The sequence below is a fragment of the Leopardus geoffroyi genome, chromosome C2 (genome assembly GCF_018350155.1).
Source record: "Leopardus geoffroyi isolate Oge1 chromosome C2, O.geoffroyi_Oge1_pat1.0, whole genome shotgun sequence".
Classification (NCBI taxonomy): Eukaryota; Metazoa; Chordata; class Mammalia; order Carnivora; family Felidae; genus Leopardus; species Leopardus geoffroyi.
This window is the reverse complement of record NC_059333.1, coordinates 17,516,775-17,537,336: the sequence shown is the minus strand read 5'-3', so window position 1 is coordinate 17,537,336 and position 20,562 is coordinate 17,516,775. Positions and strand designations below refer to the sequence as shown.

Here is a 20,562-nt window from a genome sequence, read left to right as displayed (position 1 = left end):
ATTTGAAAAAACTTAAGGCAAAGAGAATTAAATTTCTTACGGTTATGTAGCTAATAAGGTTCAAAGCTGGGATTCAAAGCATTTGTATTCTTTTAAAAATTATAGTTGTTAAATATTAAGTGCTTATAAGAAAAAACTGAGCATCATAAAATTGGCATTAATTGTGAAACCCTCTGTGGGCTCCTGCCTTATCCTATCATCTTTCCCCCACATGCAGAAAAATTCAGACATAAACAAATCCTAAATACTGTGTTTATCATTTCTTTCCCTTTGTTTTTGCTTTTATCACATTTGTTAGATTCCCCAAACTATGTATTATTCAGGGTTATAAAGATGTTTTAATTTTATTTTATATAGGTAGGATTTTATGTTTGATCTATAGTTTGATTGTTTTTTTTTTTTTTTGAGCATTATGACCCCGTGATTTACTGATGTTATTTTGTGTTATACTTTGTTAATATTTTAGGCCTGAATTATATTCCATCCCATGCATATCCATCAGGATATTTATCCATTGTATTGTGGATGGATTTGTGTTTTTTCTCAGGATTTTACTTTTACAGTATTATGAATATTTTTATATGTGTTTTCTGATTCACAGATAAAGAGATTCTCTAGGACTTTGCCTTTCATACTTCTGCCTCTAGAAAATGTATTTTATTCCACAATCTTATGTAGGCATATTTTGTAGTATACATGAGTGTGCCTTTATATACATAATGGATGAAATCAATAATCCTTCCTTAACTGTGAAAAACATAGGACATCAGTGATATCAAAGCTATGAATACACCGACTATGAAGACTTAAACTTTGCCTCTTACATAATCCCCACTCAAGAATTAAAACCTGGAGAACTCCGACTATTAGACATCGACAATCGAGTGGCATTACCAATAGAAATGACCGTCCGTATATTAATCTCATCAGAAGATGTCTTACACTCGTGAGCTGTTCCATCTCTGGGCCTAAAACCTGAATGCCATCAGTTTATGTATGTACGTATGTTTGTAAAACTCAAACAAAAAGAAAATCGTAAAATGCACCTTAAAAAAAACTCCATTCTACCCTTCTATTCTCTTTATTTTTTTTCTAGCATTTAATTCTTTTACTATTATTTCTATTTTAATTAATATACAGTGTAATATTGGTTTCAGAAGAAGAATTCAGTGATTCATCAGTTACACACAACACCCATCATCACAAGTACCCTTCTCAATACCCATCAACCTTCTAACCCATCTTCCACCCACCTTCCTCCATCAGCCCTGAATTTGATTCTCTTTAGTTTTAAAAAAAGGGGGTGCTGGTTTTGACTCACTAGATCTTTTGACTCAATACCAAGTTGAAACCTTCAGTTTCAAGCACTGTTCTGAGGTATACTGAGGGGAGAAATTAGTTAGTTTAGGGTACTTTAGGCAAGACAGGATAGACTTCTGCTGCGGGACAACCATCACCCCAAAATATCAGAGTCTTAACACTAGTAAGTTTCACTTCCCACTCACATAAACTCTGCTGTAGGAGAGCAATGGTGTTCATGTTCACATAGTCAGGCAGAGACCCAGACTCACGAAGGCTGCTCCCAAGAGCGGAGAGAGCTAACGGATTGTGCATCTTCTGTGCCTTCGGTTTCTTTTGCCCATAGAAAACAAGTAGCAGGAAATGAGGTGGAGCAAATGAATATTTGGTGAACACGACTGCCTTTGTCACGGAGAGTAGATGCTTCCTCAACTTCACAGTTCTAAATTGTTTTCCAAACGATTGTATTGATGGACACTTTCATCAGAAGTTTATAATTATACCAGTTGCTCTGTGTTGTGACACATACTTTGGAAGAATATTTAGTATCTGGTAGGTGTGAAATCCTAACTCATTGTGAGATTAATTTGTATTTATCTTATCACAAATGGGTTTGTCTTTATTAGTGTTTCTGGGCCAAATCCATTTCTCTTGCTGCTAAATACTTGCTTAAGCCTTTAGCTATCTTTCCTTCCAGCCATTTAAACATTTTCATATTACTCTGTTAGGGTCGTTATATATTTATGATTCTTTATGTATTCTTTATGTGCTCTCAGTTGTAAGCTATGCACATAACTCCTTTCCCTTTTAACTTGTCTTTCATTTTTTATGGTAACTTTTGCAGATGTATCACTCAGTCTTTTCCTTTATGATATTCTATCTGTGCCTCGTCTAAAAATGTCACTATTCCCAGGTCATAAAGTGGCTTTTCTGTAATTCCCACTAAAAGTTTTTCTTTCTTGTCTTTTACATATCAGCCTTTCATAGACTTGGAATTGGCTTCAATGTATGACAGGAGGAAGGTATCCAATTATAATATGAATATAGAATAGGTGCATAGATGTGAATATCTATGGACAGATATAAATAGACACATAGATGATAGATTATAGATAGATAAATAGATAGATGATAGATAGATAGATAGATAGATAGATAGATAGAAATATTTTTCCACATGGACAAAAAATTGTCCAAACATCATTTGGTGAAAATTTACCCTTTTGCCAGGATAGAAACTGATTTCTCTGTCGTAAACTAAAATATTCTCACATGCAAGAGTTTATTACTGGAATCTCTTCTCTATTTTTCATATTTCTATCCCTGCCCATCTATCTGGTATATTAAATTCCATCAGTTTATGCTTCTTCAAAAGTCTGGGCTGTACTTGTATTTTATTCTTTAGTATAATTTTTTAATCATTTTCCAAAAGCAACCCCTGCCAACTCTTGTGTTTTGTTCGGAGGCCACCAAGTCTATCGACAGTAACGGTGGCATTTCCTTTCAACAACAGTCTAGATTTCCATTGTTTTAGGTTCCCTTTAGCAAAATAGAGTTAATTATTTAATTTTCCTTGTAAATGTACTGTACATCTTTTATCTGTTTCATTTCTAAGCACTTTATACGCCACCTTATTATTGATGAAACTTGAAAGTTCCACTGATAATGCATTATTACTCACAGGTAGGGATGCGTTTGACTTTGATATACTGACTTCGTACCTACAAAATTTGATAAACTCATGAATTCTAACAATTGATGATTGTTTCTATGGGTTTTATACGTATACAGTAGCATTATCTAAGAAGAGTAAGATTATTTCTTCCTTTCCCATTATATAGCTTGAATATGTATTTTCTTTCCTACAGAATAAACAGCAAAGTCTTAAAATGTTCCATATGTACCTCAGCAGAATGTGTACTCTGAAGTTATTGGTCTGGAGTTGTAAATAAAAATGCATCAGTCAAGCATTTCATTTACATTTTTTTCCTCTATATTTAATAAAGTTTACTCTAGTTTTCGATTACCAGAGTTAGGTTACATTATTCTACTAAGATGGTAGATTGTTTACCTTTTTAAAAAAATTTTTAAGTGTTTATTTTTGAGAGAGACAGAGCACAAGTGGGGGAGAGGCAGAGAGAGAGGGAGACACAGAATCTGAAGCAGGCTCCGAGCTGTCAGTACACAGCCAGATTCAGGGCTTGAACCCATGAACCATGAGATCATGACCTGAGCCGGAATCAGAGGCTTGATCAAGTGAACCACCTAGGTGCCCTGATTTGTTTATCTATTTACCTAGGTCTTTAGTTTGTATGTGAACGTGTTTTGCTGCTATGTTATTAGGTGCATAAAAATTGAGAATTGCTACTTACTCTTAGTTAAATACTGTAGTGTTTTATAGTAACCTTTTTTTTTTTTAAATTCTTTTCTGCTTTAAAGTCATATCTTCTGATAGTAATACAACTATACTAGCTTTCTTTTTGTTAATATTTTCCTGTTACATATTTTTCAAAGTTCTAATTTCAATCTGTCATTTGACCATGATCATAGAAATTAGTTTAATTCCCTCGTTAAGGTTGTCAGTTGGGAATTGCAAAATAACTTTTAACTGCACTTTTGGATTTATAGTATTGCCGGGTATTAAAAATTTTTTAAATGAATTTAACTGAGATTAGGTGGTTTTAAATCTTTAGGTTTTGCAATAAAAGAGTAATTTCTTGAAGCAATCAAGTGTGAAAGCCCTTAATATTTATGTATATGGAAACCTGAGGTCAGAAAAATAGAGCCATCTTTTTGACTGGTCTCATATAAATCCAAAGCAAAACAGAAAGCAAAACAAAAAACAAAAAAGGAAACAACAGAAAGAACATTTATTCATAGTGTGAAATTCCGTGTTTCCTCAAATATTTAAAGATGGATTTGAATCATTCTTTATCATATTTTATTTAATCTTGTGTCTGCCATTACCGTTATTCTACAAATTGAATGGGAAAATGCATCATTTAATGATGGCAAAGAATGAAAATGTTTTAAAAACGTACCGAAATAAAAATCAAATTTAGTATTCTTGTCAAGCAATATATAACATTATTGGTAATTATGTATATATATATATATATATATATATATATATATATATTTCCTAGCTTACATATTTTTGAAAATGTATACAGTTTACTACATTAATAATTCTATCGGATGACAAGTTAGCTGCCTCTGTAGTCCCACAATCAAACACAACTAATATCTTACATCTTTACCGCTGGCCATTAAGCGTTGTGCCAGGCTAAAGAAACTGCGAGCTGAATATATCTGTCTCCACATTGCTCTGATTGAATGAGGAATTGCATATCTTTTTGCATACAATCCAACTTACTTTGGGCTTCTAGAGGAAATTTTCAAACTGACATCTGATAATTCTCTGAACTCCATTCAGCAAACATTTTTAGAAGAACTATCAGCCCTTCAGTCCTGATTCAGATATGAAGTTCCTTTTACTAAACACGCTGATAGCTCCTATAGGTTACTATTGGTAATAAAATGTACATGGGCATATTTTATCTTCTTAAGGGACTGAAAATACGACGAGTGTTTCTCCCCGTCAAGACTCTCCCCCACACACCAAATATATAGTAGAGAATATCAAAATATTCTAAGAAAATTGATAAAAACCAAATGCTAAGTAGGTGAACCAGAAGTAAGTGACAGAGTCAGAAAATAGAGACAGTACAGGCATGATGTATAGGGGGCATGGGCCAGAGTCTGTGCTACAAGACATAATGCATCATGGAGTATAAGAAAGAATGCCACTGACTATGTAAAACCGGATTGGCTGCCAGAATCGTTAATGTTTTGTCTGAAGAGTTCAAAGCTGGTCTTGAGGACATTATTTTTAGGTGGAGGGGAAATAGTGTTTTAGAGAGAATAAAATAGCGGTATTACAAAACATGCATCAGGGAGAAGAGAAACAGGATAAAGCAAGGCTATTGGAAAAGTTTTATGGGGATCGAAGAAGGATCTGTGGAGGCCCCGGGTTTTGTGTCTGCAAAGAAATGTGGACACAAAATGAATACGTACCATAGTATTAGTTTCCTAGGGCTGCCCTGTAGACTAGATGCCTTCAAAAATAGAAATTTATTTTGTCATAGTCCTGGAGGCTGTAAGTCCAAGATTATGGCCTTGGACCAAGAAGATGGCTGTCTTCTCCCTCTTCCTTCACATGGTCTTCTCACCTTGTGTGTCTGTATCTTAACCTCTTATAGGAAAACCAGTCATATTGAATGAAAGCCCACACATATGATCTCATTTTACTGCAATTACTTCTTTAAAGTACCCAGTTCTAAATTCAATCACATTCCAAGGTACTAGAGGTTAAGGCTTTAATGTATGAATTTTGAGAGGACCCAATTCAAGTCATAAAAATCATCCTCTGGAAAAAAGAGTATGGAGGTTCCTCAAAAAATTAAATATAGAGCTACCCCATAACCCAGCAATTGCCCTACTAGGTACTTATCCAAAGGAGACAAAAATGCTGATTCAAAGGGACACAAGCACCCCAACGTTTGTAGCAGCACTATCAGCAATAGCCAAATTATGGAAAGAGCACAAATGTCCATTGACTAAGGAATGAATAAGGAAGATGTGTAATACATTATACATATATATAGTGACAGGTGAGTTTTATAAAGATAAATTGATTTGAAAGCATTTTGAGAGGGAAGCAGTGATGAAACTTGAGACCCACTGAATTTGAGATGACGCATGGGCATAAAATAACTACTAGACAGTACTGTATAGTTTGTAGAACTAGGGTTTCCATGCCTTGATTGCCTGGAATGGTCTGCTTTATGACTGTTGTCTCACTCCTTATAATTACTTATTACTACTATTTTTTAACATTTATTCATCTTTGAGAGACACAGAGAGAGAGAGAGAGAGAGTGTGAGTGGGGGAGGAGCAGAGAGAGAGGGAGACACAGAATCTGAAGCAGGCTCCAGGCTCTGAGCTGTCAGCGCAGAGCTCGATGTGGGACCCGAACTCACTGACTGCGAGTCCTGACCTGAGCCGAAGTCGGACGCTTAACCGACTGAGCCACCCAGGTGCCCCTCATTATAATTATTAATAGGGGTTTTTTTTTTTGCTCTTAAAAAAATGTCATGGATGAATGATTGTTGTAAGCCATTAATGTAGGGTAGTTTGTTACACAGCATTATTATGACTATAGATGGCTTATCTACATTCAGGAAATGCTTTTAGAATACTTATGTGACATACACTCAGCTGTAAGGTGATAAAATAGTAGCCAAGGGAATGGCGATGCATGACCTCATAAACTACAGTCTAGAGAGTGACAGCGACATATAAATGGATCATTGCAATATAATGTGGACAAATATTTTGATCTGAGTCAATGGGAGCATATGAGACTGGAGCCTTATTTATACTGGAGGATTTGGTGTAGACCTTCCATAGGAAGTGCTGACTCTATTTGTCTTGCAAAAAGTGTATGGAGATCTGACATGGACTCCAAGCAGCATTACCAGTATGCGTGGACAGACAGCACTGAATACTTGAGGGACTAGAAGGTGAAAATGGCTACGGTGAGGGTCGGTGGGCAAGTGGAGGTCGAAGCAGCTCAAGTAGGTGAGCTTTAGCCAACACAGAACCATGTCGATTACCTTAAGGTGTTTGGCCTGGCCTCACAAAGAGCTGTGGTTGTGGGGGGATTCTAGCTCTCCTTGCCTACACCTTTGCTTTGTTGGTCGTCTCTGCCACGAGAGGGTGAGCATGTGTGCCTCAGTGCCCGATAAAGTGTTCTTCCTGGAGCACGCACGTAATGCAAGCCATGTGTTAGCTGGTGTTACGAATGTATATTTGCCAGTTTCAGTTTCTGGGAGGCGAGTGGAAATATGAACAAAACAAGTGGTTAGTCATGTTTAATACAAGTTTAGCAATACATTGTGGATTAACTTATTAGGCATCTTACGTGCCTTTCTCTGCCAACTCAGGATGGATTCAACTCTTGACTAGTTTCCTAGTGGTTTGTCCAGTCTAATTTAAAAATAAGCAAATGAAGGGGCTTCAGCTCTCTGGGGAAATTATTCCCCTGGCCTTAATGGATTTTGCTGCTAGGAAATGTTTTTCTGATAATCTGACCAAATTTTCCTTCCACAATTTTATCTTATTACTTTCAGTTTGGATTTAAAACCATCTGAATGCTCTGTTTTCCTTTTAAAGAGCCACATAATCACTTAATGTTAAGATCAGTTTTTTGTTATTGTTTTTACTTTTTTACTTTCCAGACCCCAGGTTTTCACACATATTTGAACTTTGAATGTTTCCCCCCCCCCCCCCCCCCCCCTCTAGATGTGTTAGTTCCTACATTTTAGGCCCATTTAATTCTGGGCCTTTTTTTTTTTTTTTTTTTTTCATCTGGGCTTTAAGCACTTAGATTCCCCTTTTATTATCATCTCCCCCAAAGGTGTTTGCATCATGCCCCTGAAGAGAGTAATTAGTGAGCATTTTGTTCCCCTTCGACAGCCATCCATAAAGATATGTGAAATAAAGCTCTCACAATCTTGCTGGGTCCTCGGGGAGACTTCCTCATAGCTATGTTCTCTGCCATTATCATGAGTTACTTTTTCCCTTTCTTCCAGTCTTCAAAATCTGTTAACAGCAAAACATGCAAACCAACTAAAAATGTTCAAAGACGTGTTTGTGAAGTAGTCAACAAAAGAAAGCCGATTAAAATGAGTTCTCTATTCAGATGTTATAGAGACTTATTCTTAAGGATCTTTTAAAACAGCGACTGCATGACAACTGGCACACTCAACAGAACCTTCGAGACTGGGTCTTGGCCGTTCTTGTTAATGGGAGAGAAATGCTTAGAGACGAGACTTTCCCCAGGGTATGGGGTATTGGGTTAAGGACTGAGACAGGAGATTTTGGGGGAAATGTTTTTATCTATGTCTGGCAACTCTTGATTTGGAAGAGGCATTTATTCTAAGATGAAAAACCCATTTCTGTGTCCTTGGGCAGTATTATTAGCTGTTCTTTGGTTCCAAAGATCATCGCCCAAAGTGACATTCTTTGTGCGGTCTTGTTTGAAAAGGAGTGTCATGGGAGAGGATAGAGATGGTGGGGGAGAAAAAAGATGAGTATGAGCAAGTATTTAACTATTATAAATGTCATTATGTATATAGTCATCATGTATATAAATGTCAATATACATGTGAAATATCAATATATATGTGTGTGCATGTATTTTATATAGCTACATGTATATATTACATGTAGTTTTATATATTATAAATGTTAATGACATTTATAATAGTTAAATACTTGCTATATAGCCCAGACACCCTCTGGAAATGTTAAAAAACGAGGAAAATCTCTCATTCTGAATGAGGCAATTGTATTTAATAAAGTGCCTTCTGTCCAAGAGAACCTACACCCTAAGCAGAGGTGCACTGATACCCACACACTGTTTTAAAGACTGCAGGTATCACTTTCTCTTATGTCTTAGCACAACCCAGTGAGAGAAGGTCAAGTGTCACTTCCAATTTTCAGGAATAGGAAAATGAGAATTAGAGAGTTTTACCGACTTGCCAACAGGCCCATCTGAGTAAATACTGTAGCTGAATTCAAACTCAGGGTTATCAGATAGCTGAGCAAGACTTCAACCACTGTATATACGTTCTTATATGTGATAATATAAGTAAAATATCATGCCTGGCCCATAGCTGGAGAGTATTATACATTGACTATTACTACTAATATGAATTGATGGTGTGGCTTGTTTTTATTTTTATTTTTTAAGATTTTGTTTTTTTAAGTGATCTCTATACCTGATGTGGGGCTTGAACCCACAACCCCGAGATCAAGAGTTGCATGCTCCACTGACTAAGCCAGCCAGGTGCCCCAATTTCTTGTGTTTTTGCTTGTTTGTTTTTAATGTTTATTTATTTTTGAGACAGAGAGAGACAGAGTGTGAGCAGGGGAGGGGCAGAGAGAGGGGGAGACACAGAATCCAAAGCAGGCTCCAGGCTCTGAGCTGTCAACACAGAGCCCAACGTGGGGCTTGAACGCATGAACCATGAGATCATGACCTGAGCCAAAGTTGGATGATTAACTGACTGAGCCATCCAGGTGCCCCCAATTTCTTGTTTTTAGCCAACATTCATTTTTTTTAAACAGCAGCTCTACCCAAAATGTGAAAGTAAAACTCTTCTAAGAGATCACTATAGACTTGCAGATATATAGGAAAAAAAAAAAAAATCGCACCAGTAAGTGTATTTGCTTATTAAGCAAGCAAACAAACAAACAAACACAACTTAAAGTGACACTGTGGTCACCTTGCTGTGTCGTTAGTGAGCTTTGTGACCCCCCTGAGGCAATTCTTCCAGGTAACATTGCCCGTGTAAAATGAGGTAGCTAGATTTGGGATACGAGGATATATGTGAAAGCACCTGGAGGAGATAAAGTTGCTATGGGGAGGTACACGCATGGGATTGTGACTGTCACTATTCCAGACTTTCCATCTGGACCTGTGGGGGTGCTGAATGGTGGCCCTGAGAAAAGATATGTCCGTGTCCTAATGTCTGCAACTTGTGAATGTTACCTCATTTGGAAAAAGAGTTGTGCAGATGTAATCAGGTTGAGGCTATAAAGAGATCATCCTGGATTATCTGGATGGACCCTAAGTCCAGTGATAAGTGTCCTTGTAGGAGACATCTAGAGAAGGCATACACACGGAGGAGATGATGTGAAGACAGGAGGAGGACAGGGAGCCATGTGGCCACCAGTCCGGGGAAGTCGTCAGTCAGGAGCTGAAGCAGGCTTGCCCAAATGGAGCCCCCAGAGGGATGGTGTCATTGTCAACAGGTTGATTTGGGACGGGACTTCTCATCTCTAGAAGTGTGAAAGAATGGATATCTGTTATTTTCAAGCCAGTTACTTTGGAGTAATTTGCAATTGCAGCCTCGTGAAACTAATAAACTCTTAAAATGGTATAATTTCAACTTCTTTAACTGATTTAATTTAATTGAAGTTTCTAATTTACTCATAAAATGACAAATCGGAATGCATGACTCTTAAATTCCTTTCCAAGGGTGATGCTTAGTAAAATGTGAACCTTTTACCAGTGCATTTTGGAAATGTACCCATTTTAGAAGGTAGGGACTTGAGGTGTTAAAGAGGGTGGCTAAAAATGAGCGAGGCACTGAAGCTGTAAGTGTCCAAGGAAAGAAAGAGCCTTTGTAGAAAATAGACCATTCGTGATCGTTAGCTAGTCTTCAGCGGGGAGAAAAAGGCTCCGTAGGCTGTAGATAATCCATTTTCTACATTTTACCTCAGCAATTCAGGGTTAGATTCAAGGAATCTTTTTTGCCGTATGTTATTTTTCTAGGCAGAACCCCCTCTATTTAAAGTGTATGTTTGAAAATAAGAAAATTCAGAGGGCTGTTTCAAGTGATAAATGTTAAGCTTTAAAATAGAATGTTGCTACTTTCCTACATATCTTGGTATCACAATTACACACGTCATGTTTCCACTTTGGGATAAGTCTTTCTGTGAACTAGACAGTTTTTAGAAAGCGGACTAATTTATCAGTGGCATTTTATGGAGTTGTTAAAGACATTTTTGCCTGATTGAAAGTAGGTAAGATTGATGCAAACTCACTGGTACATATATATTTAGGGATAATATTTTTTTTCCACATTGAATGAAAACAAATTGAGCAAAACTTGCTTTCTCTGTGAGTACACGTTAAAATTCTAGCGTCCTGAAAATGTAAGCGATTAAGGACTAATTCAATAGCTTAGGTATTGGATTCTGAGCCAATGTGTTTTTGTGTTTTTTTTTTTTTCAACGTTTATTTATTTTTGGGACAGAGAGAGACAGAGCATGAACGGGGGAGGTGCAGAGAGAGAGGGAGACACAGAATCGGAAACAGGCTCCAGGCTCTGAGCCATCAGCCCAGAGCCCGACGCGGGGCTCGAACTCACAGACCACGAGATCGTGACCTGGTTGAAGTCGGACGCTCAACCGACTGCGCCACCCAGGCGCCCCTGTTTTTGTGTTTTGAAAACGGTCCAAAAGGCCGTTGAAAGGTATTTAAATGACTCACATGGAAAGGGGAATAGAGAATTCTGAATGTAGGTCCCATCCATTAGGTTCTGTTTCTATCTAGAAAAGATGTGAAACCTCTAAGATAAAATTTAACATACTGGATACTTCAGAATAAAATTAATTTTAACACTGCCTGTCCTCAAAGTCTGCCTTTAGAACGCCAAACTTAGCTTAGGAAAATGTGCCAATAGCTATGCTCATCACGTAAGCAACATCAATTGTTTTTGGACTCCGCAAATGATGGATGATCGGCATGTTTCCAGAGGATGATTTTGATTATTTGATGTTTCTGGTCATGAATTAGCTGACAGATACCTGAATCAACTTATTTGTTTAGACATGTGTCACGTAAGAACTTTTGCACATACTAGACAACTAGACATTGTCCTAGAGTGGAAGAATGTGACAAAAACCAATGACATGTGTCAGAGAGGTCCCAGTGCAGCAGGTGTTGGTCACACTCGCAGAGATCAGCAAATAATCATGAAGGCAATGACAGATAAAGTGATACGAGCGTGGCTGGATGGCAAAAAGCCAAGGAAGCATAGAAGTGGGTGGCGTGGGGAAAGTACTGGGGCAAGAGCGGGGGTGGGTAACAAGTTGAGAATTATAGCAAATGTATGGAGAAACCAATGGCAAGGTCCTGAAGTCTAAACATAAACCACCAAGTCTAAACATAAGCCACCATGGTTTGCAATATTATTTTCCTTAAATCACCCCATAGCATCTAGTGTCAGCAGCCCAGAAAACCCGTGATCTTGATTCCAGGAATTAATGGGGGCTAGACGTGAAAAGGGAGAGAGTTGAAGAACCTACATTTATTGTCTCTGTAGAGGAAACATTAGTCAATTTCGTCTTTCGGTTATGTTTGGTGAAAGCTGAGCTTTTCCTTTCGCAGCCCTGTCGTTGGCTTTCTGGAGTTAAATAGCCACACGCTACAGAAACTGCCAACCGGCCAGTCGGAGAGAATGAATTCTAAATCCCATCTGAAGGGACCCTTTGAAGCTGTGTGTTGACTCTTTTTGGTTTGTTAAGGATGTTTCTGGCTCCTTCCATGAGAATTTGAGATGATATTTTAGAAAGCATCTACACCTCAGTTTGTCAGAAAATCAGTTTCTATTTTCATTTTTCGTTCCCAGGAAAAAGTGGCGGAGACTAACCTGGTGTGGGGGAATGAGGAAGGTATAGAACACATCATTTTTAATCAAGGTAAGTGTAAATAGAAGTCATAAACAGATTAGATGTATGCGCCATCTGTAGATCTCAGAGTCTTTAAAGACTTTCCATGGAAGTCTAGTCATCCACATTTCTTTTTTCTTCTTCCTTTTTGGAAGAGTATCCCGACACTTTTGGAATATGAATGCTGGGATGAGGCACAATAAAAACAATGGTTTCACCAAGAGGTGTTTAAAATACAAATAATAATATAAACTGATATTTGGGAGGTAGCATGATTAAACCATATTTTTAAGACTAGAATTCCAACTAATTTGGTTTTGCATATTAGTATTTAACACATAATATATACTTGGGGCGCCTGGGTGGCTCAGTCGGTTAAGCATCCAACTTCGGCTCAGGTCATGATCTCGCAGTTCATGAGTTTGAGCCCCGTGTCGGGCTCTGTGCTGACAGCTCAGAGCCTGGAGCCTTTTTAGGATTCTGTGTCTCCCTCTCTTTCTCTAACCCTCCCCCGTTCATGCTCGGCCTCTCTCTGTCTCAAAAATAAATAATTTTAAAAAATTAAAAAAAACTATATACTTAAATATTAGTTTGCTGTTACTCTTCCCTTTCAGATTTGGTGCCTACCCTGACGATTGCATACAGGGGACTATGAACCAAGTTTATACCAGGCACTATACTAGGCACTGGGCATATAGTGGTGAACAAACCAGAGTGACATTGTTGACCTCTCGAGCGTATTTTAATTTAATTTAATTTAATTTAATTTAATTAATTTAATTTTAACATAATTTTTTAATTGTTCAAAAAATATATTGATTTTTAATTTTCATTTCTTAAATCCATTGCATTTTTAAAATGCAATTTATTGTCAAATTGGCTAACATACAGTGTGCTCTTGGTTTCGGGGATAGATTCCCGTGATTCATCGTTTACATACAACACCCAGTGCTCATCCGAACAAGTGCCCTCCTCGGTGCCCATCACCCATTTTCTCCTCTCCGCCCCCTCCCAATAAAGTCTTCTGTTGGGCTATTAGGCTTTTCCTGTTTTTATCCTTTGCCCTGTAATTTAAGGTAATTTTGCTAAAACTCAAGCCACTCTGTGCAGCTACCTTTGTGCATGTATTCAGGAAGGCAGCATGGGCAGTGAGTGCTAGGTTGGTGTGGGCAGAATAATAACACTTCTAATATTGTAGAATAACCAATGACTGTCATATTTACCTGCCACAGCTTTAAATCGCAGGCTTTCATAATTAAGATTATGCACACACACACACACACACACACACACACGCCCCTAGGAGAAAAATGTAAATATTCATAATGACTCATTTGAATCAATTTTCTTTTGTTTCTGTCTTTGAATTTTGGGGAATTTATTACATTAAGATATATAGAAAAGCTATCAAACACATCTTCAATAAAAATGTTTTCAATATAGCTTATAATTTGAACTAACGAAAGCCATTTCAATTAAAAAAGCATACATTTGAAATACTTAATAATATCAATGACCATGTGAAGATAGTTGAATGAGTGAAATCGAATACGTACACAGTGGTATTTCTGTAAATAATTAACATTAATCCTTTGACAACTGCCTTAATTGTTTGGATCAAGATAATAAGTCTGGTATGGATCTCACTGCTAAGTCTGCCAGCATTTCTTATTTTCATCTATTTATTTATTTATTTATTTATTTATTTATTTGAGAGAGAGAGAGAGAAAAAGACAGAGTGCGAGCGGGGGAAGGGCAGAGAGAGGGAGGGAGACACATAGTCCAAAGCAGGCTCCAGGCTCTGAGCTGTTAGCACAGAGCCTGATGCGGGGCTTGAACCCATGAACTGAGCGATCATGACCTGAGCTGAAGTCAGATACTTAACCAACTGAGCCACCGGGGCGCCTGTCTTGTTTTCATTTATACACTATGCATTAGTCATCTTGGGCCACCATAACAAAACACCACAGACTGGGAGCTTCAACAACAGAATTCTATTTCTGACAGTTCTGGGGCTGAAAATCCAAGATCAAGGCAGGTTTTATAGGTGGCCGCTATGTACTGTTGAGCTCACATGACCTCTTCTTTGTATGCATGCAGGGAGAAGGAGAGAGCGCAAGCTCTCTAGTGTCTCCTTTTGTAAGAGTACTAATCCCATCATGAGGTCCCCACCTTCACGTGCATCTAAGACTACTTCTCAAATACCTATATCAAATACTCTCATATTTCCGTGTAGGGTTTCAAATGTCAGTTTTAGAGGGACACAAACATTCAGTCCATCTAGATATTCTCTTAAAAGCCTATAAATTTAAGAATAATATTCTAAGAGAGGAGGTTGGGGCTTAAACAATTATTTCATGACATCTCTAGAATAATCAGTTATTGATGACACCACCAAAATTATATTCAGGAGGTTACTAAAGCATTTACAGCATCTCACTGCAATATTGAGCAGGATAATGCACGTGTGTACATCCCTGGGCCTCTCTCTGGGCACGCTGAGAAGTTGCCACCAAATCTCCCTTAATAAATGCTTAAGAGTCCACACACACAGCTTTAAAGGGCCCACGGGAAAGGGATTCAAGACGCATTCACTCTGGCAGTTTAGTTAGTACTATTCCCCTCTTTGGGGAGCTTTGTCTTGGAATTGGGTGGGCTTCTAAGAGAGTGAGATTACAAAGGAAAGTTGCAAAGGAGTCCATGGAGTCTGTAGAGAGGGAGCTATACCCAGAGATTTGTTTATAATGACTAGGATATAACAAGAGCCATGAGATGTTACTTCTGAGGTTAAGTTAGGGCAAATCTTGCATTCATATCTTAGTTTGTCAGATTTCTTTCTAGCTCACATCTGAGTACATAAGTTCAGCAGAAGGGTAACCATTCTTTATTGGGCAGGAAAGTTTTGTTTTTCTGCATCAGTGAGCACAGAGATGGCTGGACCATATCCATGGTCTTCCCTACTGACATACATTCAACCATGTACACATGCACACTCACGCACACATATAACACACACACACACACACACACACACACACACTACTTACAGTGATAAAAAAGAAATTTCTTGGAACATATAAGCAATCTTCTGCCCACCACTACATAGTCTAGGAGGAAGTGGGTAGAAACAGACAACTACCATCTCCGTTATACGTGCAGCATTAGATTTGTGGGGCTCCCAATGGAGAAGACGAATCGAAAGTAATGCAAGTGAGAAAATAACAACTGATGGCTGTTCTTTTTCTTTTAATAGCACTTGAAGGGCGAGCATGGAAATTGGTCTTAAGGACAAGAGGATTACGTTTCAAAATGAAAAGTAGAAAGCAGTAGCGTTACCACCCTCTGGCATCTGGAAAGCTTACTCAACTCTCCTATTGTTGCTTTTGGAGAAAAGCAATCATACTTTAAAAGAGCTGCTTCTCTTAGCTCGTCTGTGATTCACAGCAGCTTGATCTGAAACCATGTAGGAGAAGCAAAATAAATCAGTGTTGGTCTCTGTTTGTATCTTCTCTAAAGTCATTCTGTATCCTTCTATGTACAACTTCCTAATTCAAGATATGTAAAATGTATCAGGACGACATCTGGATTGGGGGGTTGTCAATGAATAATTCAAAGAAGAAAATTTCACAAGCAAAAAACTCTTAATCTGGACCTTCCTTCCTACTTTGCTTCCTTTTTTAAATGTCCTTCCGTCTTTCTTTTAGTAGAGTGACAATGGTACTTTTTCATTTCTGGATATTTTTTGCATGAAGGCTTTTACACACGGGGCATAGGGTGTCATGAAAGTACAGTTTAATTTACCCAGCAAGCACAGAAGGTCGTGTGTTAGGCATTGTTCAAGATGGAAAAATGTGCCATCCATCTGGGGGAACTGAAGTCTAACCGGAGACTAAGGAAGGAGCATGTACAATAACACGCCCTGTAACGGAGCACCAAAACAGGACTTGTCAGTATTCGCAGAAAGCGGTGATTGTTCTCAGTAGTGGAAACCAGAAAAGTATTAACCTGTTATGTGCTACAATGTGAGATGGGTATGAAATGCAGAGCATTTACTATTACAGCAAGTCTGAGAGAGGGGACATTTTAGGCAGAGAGGAGTGTGGTGGAGGGCATAGAGTATTTGGAAAGTTAGTCAGTGGTAGAGAAGTGTCAGTCTTTAAGGCAGGTCCTGGCCACAGAAGATCGCGTGTGCCTGGGACTGAGGCAGATGGCAGGAAGACAAGAGTGGTAGCAACGTGAATGATGAATTAAAGGATGGGAAGTCAGAAGTTTGTTAAGAGGCCTCTGTGGCTCAGTCAGTCAAGCGTCCGACTCTTGGTTTCAGCTCAGGTCATGATCTCACGGCTCGTGAGTTCGAGCCCTGCGTCAGGCTCTGCACTGACAGCATGGAGCCTGCTTGGGATCTTCTCTCTTCTTCTGTCTGGCCTTTCCCTGCTCATGCTCTCTCTCTCTCTCTCTCTCTCTCTCTCTCTCAATAAGTAAAGAAACAAAAAAAAAAAAAAAAACAACTTTAAAAAAGACTTTTGTGATATACCTCCCCTGAATTGATTAAAAAAATACTAATGAAATGCTTTGAAAAGAGAAGTGGAGTGTGAACAGAATAATGGGTCTGAGAGACGGCGAGGAAACAGGAAAACAGGACTGACTGAATGATGAAGCGTCATATCTAAGTCATATCTAGGGTGACTCAGGATGATAGGTTGACGGTGATATTCACAATCAGTACAGAAAATATAGGAGGACATAGAGAGTTAAGGAGAAAACTTATTGGAAAAAAAAACGAAGTACCCATCTACTTTTCATGTGGGATTATTGCAGTGGACTGCTTCCCTTATGTCTCTGAAATTATGGATGCAGAAGGATGGGCTCCTACAGATGTGGCTGTCACCACCCTGCCACCTGGGTGTTAGGTCACTAACAGACCACCTGGGGAGTAAGTCGCTAACAGACAGTCTGAGAGAGATGGCTGAAAATATAGCCTTCAATAAGAATTGGGAGAGACGGAAAATAATCCTCCGCTGTGTGACAAGTGTTTTAAATTAATTAGAGACACAAGAGGAGAGGGGCCAAAGAGCCAGAATAGTAGCGCATACTGGAATTCAGAAAAAAAGAAATAAAGCTTTAAGAAAGAGCAGGGCGCCAGTATTACAAAACGCTACGGAGGGTACGAGGAGAAGTGTAACTGAGACAATACTATTACGTTTGATCGGGAGTGACCCGTTAATTTTTTTTTTTTTTTTAGTGTAGTTGACACGCAATGTGACATCAGTTTCAGGGGTACAGCATCGTGATTCAACCGGTCTGTATATTATCCTGTGCTCACCACAAATGTAGCTGTCGTCTGTCACCATGCAGCACGATCACAATCCCATGGGCTGTAGTCCCTCTGCTGTGCCTTTATTCCCTTGAGTTAGTCATTCCATAACTGGAAAGCTGTGACTTTCGGCACGTGTCTCAGCAGGCGAGACAGCAGTGGGGTAGGTGAGGAGGGAGAATCAAATCACAGGGGCTCGCTCGCAAAGACTCTTTAGTTCAGGTGGAGGCAGAAGGTTTGGCTTTATTTTACTAAGTTTGCAGGCGAAGTGAAAAAGATAGAAGGCTTAAAAGAAAGCTAGTTAGAAGAGGGATATGCAAATCTGAGCCTGTTTATAGGGAAAGAGCATAAATCGATCCAGTAGGGACATGAGCAGAATGGATAGCTGATAGAACAACACATTGTTCTAGGCAGGAAGGTACCCAACGGAGATATTCTGACACTCCTAACGTTGGCATTTGTGAAAGGACGAGTCTTCCTCTGAGGAGGTTAGAGCGAAGGAAGAAAGGCGTGGAAAAAATACAAAGACACTCGGAGGAGAGCAGGGAAGTGGAGAGCCCATGTGCCAGGTGTTCTTGCTCATTTCAGGGAATTGTCAATGAGGTCATCGTTCATCTGTTACAATTTATGGTTCCAGGGAGGGCTGGGGACTTCAAGATGCTGAAGAAGGTTTGGATCGGTTGTTATAGTGAGTGAATAATATAGAGTCGCAAGTCAAGTTTGAATCAGTTGCGTTTCTCATGAGATCAGCAAGTTGAGAGACTTTCCCCCCATCCCCAGCCGTGCACCTCCGTATAGACAGGAGTGAAGGGAACAGATAATGAGGATTTCTCAGGGCTAGAATTGGGGGAAGTAAGTGTGGAGCCTGTAGCAAGCACTACAGTGCAAGAACCTTCTCAAACTCCTGAGAAGTGTCAATGTGAAATCGCAAACGGGGTTGAAGGAAAAGTGGATTCAGATGGGCATGACAGATCACCACAGCGTGGAGACATCAAAGGCGTGAGGATCCCAAGAAAGGCACAAATGGGGTCCGGGGTGCATCGTGGAGCAGCAGCACGTGGTCCTCAGGTTGCGGCCCTGATCAGAGCCCGAGAACTCAAAGAGAAGCGATTTCAGGGAGGACCCAACTGGGGTGTGGACCAGCCAATGAACGGGTGCGCTGGAGTGGAGATGGAGGTCACTGGAGTTCAACAGTTTTAAGACGTGTGAGGCCACAGTGTAGGTGATGACAGCCAAAGGGAGGGAACGGGGTTGCGAACCAGGTGACGAAACCTCAGTGAGAAAAACTTCATCAGCGCTCACCCTGCCAGACAAAAAACGGAGGAGGTTGGCTATTTAATTATCAGGTTAGCTATTTATTTCCATTTAGGTGGGGGCTGTTTTCTGGGGAATTTTTTACCATGTGCTGTGTCAGTTTTGGGCTGAGTCCATGGGTTTCATACAAACTCAGACATACTTAATGTGTTTTATGGAAACAGAATCATGCACAGAAGCATAATGACTGCTAATCCAGTCCGAACTAGAGCCTTGCATGCCTATCTTGGGGCCTAGATGAGTGCTGTACCTTCAGACAAATCCAGTATAGGGCAGACGAGGTGGCAGAGAGAGCTCAAAATCGTTATTGTGTATCCGAGATGTAATTTTCAAGGAAAGAATCAAGGGGAACGTATTTCTTGAGTTTAGTCTTTTTGTTTTTTTAATTTTTTTAACGTTTATTTATTATTGAGAGACAGAGAGACAGAGCATGAGCGGGGGAGGGGCAGACAGAATCTGAAGCAGGCTCCAGGCCCTGAGCTGTCAGCACAGAGCCCAACACGGGGCTCGAACTCACAAACCGCGACATCATGACCTGAGCCGAAGTCGGGATGCTCAACCCACTGAGCCACCCAGGCGCCCCTAGTCTTTTATGTATAAGTGGAATCAGGTTTAGCAATTGTGATTCTGGAGGCTGATACTAGGATAAATGGATGGAAGTTATTGAAAGACAACATGACTTTCATTAAGTTAATGACTGACCCTGAGTCAGCAGCAGAAGACCCTGCTTCTTCTTGACATTGGGAGTCCATGCTATGGAAAGTGTTCTCAACAGACGAGACGATTCTTATACATCCCAAGGTCCACAGAAGAGCCTAACTGATATGGCCCCGGAGCTTGTTGGAAATGCAGATAAACTCTCAGGTTTATCTCTATCTTTAACAATCTCAAGCCCCAAACAAACAAACAAACAAACAAAACAAGCCTCCTGAGCTTTGATTCTTCTTATTGAGTTGAATTTTGTAAGATTATTTTTATCAGGCAGCGCACCAAAGTTCATTTACATGGGAAGAGCGTTGAAATGCTACATTTTGAAAAGAAAACTTCTTGGTGCCCCACGAACACTACAACTGCAATGATGGTTTGACAATGCTTTGCAAACGGCACAAACATCGGAACACCCCTGTGGCATTCTGCTTCCTTTCTGATGATTCAGTGACGAGTCCAGGGGTATCCTGTGGATTTCTTCATTACTAAGGCTTCATCGTAAACTGCTGGTGAAATAGTGCTGCCAATGAGTGATGTAGAGGGAGAACTGTTGCCATCTTGCTTGCATGTGCTCTTGGTTTAGTCCCTCCGTTGGGGACACGAGTTCAGTGTGTCTCATG

General features: G+C 39.4%; 1 long non-coding RNA gene across 2 annotated transcripts; it reads right to left on the bottom strand.

The window, feature by feature from the left end:
• Positions 1–817: 817 nt before the first annotated feature.
• On the bottom strand, positions 818–20,333 carry LOC123576052. 2 transcript variants are annotated; one of them, XR_006701136.1, is made up of 3 exons: positions 20,239–20,333; positions 14,468–14,472; positions 818–951 (listed from the first exon to the last, which is right to left on the bottom strand). It is a non-coding gene; the product is annotated as an uncharacterized LOC123576052 (long non-coding RNA). The 2 variants fall into 2 exon arrangements; XR_006701137.1 differs by lacking the exon at positions 14,468–14,472 and having other exon boundaries at positions 20,239–20,253.
• Positions 20,334–20,562: the final 229 nt, after the last annotated feature.